The 1,905-nt window shown below is 36.9% G+C and overlaps 1 protein-coding gene across 1 annotated transcript in view; it reads right to left on the reverse strand.

Moving 5' to 3' along the window:
- Window positions 1-1,905, reverse strand: part of LOC107291871 (protein NDRG1) — a 29,478-nt gene that overhangs the window by 17,570 nt on the left and 10,003 nt on the right. The gene's annotated exons all lie outside the window — the stretch shown is intronic.

A 1,905-nucleotide genomic window follows, 5' to 3' on the forward strand; every position in this document is an offset into this window, starting at 1 on the left:
TTGGGTCTGTAACCTTTAACTGGGCAAAATGGTATATTGTAGGGTGACAATTTTTTAGGCAAGTTACCTCAAATGGGCTAACTTATGGAGTGCATCCAAAATCTAGACCCACGACTCAAAGGGAATTGAAATTTGGCAAATGTTATAAAACATTTTGATATAAAGGTTATCATAAAACACTTATGGCATTCAAAATGTCATAAAATCTTTCTGGTGGGCAATTCCTGATGTTTCACTGTGCTGTACAGTTCATCACGGGCTACTTTCAAGGCAGATAATCTCTCTGAATTTTTAAAAAAAACTTTTCCAGAAGATTAGAAGCTTTGCCATCATTGAAAACATTGAAGAATCTGGTAAGGCTATATCTCTAAAACAATGAACCAACGGGTCACGGTTCTTGTGTGTGTGTTTGTTTGTAATTAAAAGTTTTAAAGTCAACATAAAAACATATATGAACTAATTCAGAAGCAACAAAGAAAGAGAAAGGAAGGGGGGGGGAAAACAAAAGTGCAGAAAGAAAGGATAAAAGGAAATAAAAAGCAGCTTTCAATTTCCTTTGCAGTGAATACAAGTACGGTATGATTGAAAAGCTATCACTCACTCCATGATTACAAAGCTCATTTTTTTCCTAATATCCATTTTTATTCCTAATCATCAGAACCACACATCATACATGCATTTTTTTGTTTCATGCAAAAAGTCTGCAAGGAGTTTCCAGTCAGTCATAAATATAGATATTTTCTTATTTATTTCTAATCCAAGAAAAATAAAGCTTCCAAAATTTACCCCCAACTTTGAAATCCCAGCAAGAGTAACAAACAATATTTTTTTGCTTGTTTGTTTGTTTCTGGCTTTCTGTATCCCCTTTCCTTCCCCAAATACTTACAGCATTATGCAACAAATAGGCAGTATCTTCCACATTGAGCACCATTTTCAGAAAGTACAGTTTGAAGTTAATCACAACGAATCCCACGAGAAAAATAAATATCGACTTTTGCTTGGGATCTGGGGAGCAACTGGTTTTTATAGCTAAGCCACTGCCCTGCTTAAGCCCTGAGACTCCCAGCGAGGAAAGTATTGCGCGACATCCTCCTTAAGTCAGATTTAAAGTAGGCTTAACAGCAGGAATCTGGGTTCTGCCATCCAGCAAACATTGTGTGCACGTGCGTGTTGCAAAGGACGATAATTATTGTCCAGACAAGCCCCTGTCTTGCAAGTACAGCAGTGCGCTTTGTGTATCTTAAATGTTTGTAGTCTTTTTCATTTTATTAGGATTTTAAAAATATTTTTAGAAAGATTGTTTTATACTTGTTGTTTTACTGATCGTTGTACGCTGCCAGAATTGCTTCTCGTGAGATGGGAGGCCATATAAACGTGTTAAATAAATAAGAAATCAAATTTATGCTAAAAGACACATAACTAAGCTTGAACAGAATAACAAAGCACCTCCTGTACAAATGCAACGGTAAAACTTTAAACAACTTCACATTCCCCTTTGCTTCCTCAGGAAAAGGACACCAATAGAAGAATACCTAGTGCAGGGGTAGGCAACCTTGGCTCTTTTATGACTCCTGGACTTCAACTCCCAGAATTCCTGAGCCAGCCATGCTGAGGGGAAAGGGAGAGGTTTCCAAGCTGAGCCATGCTGGCTCAGGAATTCTGGGAGTTGAAGTCCACGAGTCATAAAAGAGCCAAGTTTCCTATCATCTAGATTTAGATTTAGATTTTAGATTTTATTAAATTTATACCCCGCCCTTCTCCCGGAGGACTCAGGGCGGCTTACAGCCAGTTTAAAACAGTAATACAATACAAAATTTAAAAAGATTAAAAATAAATATTTAAATTTGGCCGCTTCTACTAAAAATTTAATTTAAAACCCCTTTAAAATACCCCTAGGCCAGTCCT

Source organism: Protobothrops mucrosquamatus, unplaced genomic scaffold (assembly GCF_001527695.2).
Source record: "Protobothrops mucrosquamatus isolate PMUCROS unplaced genomic scaffold, P.Mucros_1.0 scaffold_157, whole genome shotgun sequence".
NCBI lineage: Eukaryota > Metazoa > Chordata > Lepidosauria > Squamata > Viperidae > Protobothrops > Protobothrops mucrosquamatus.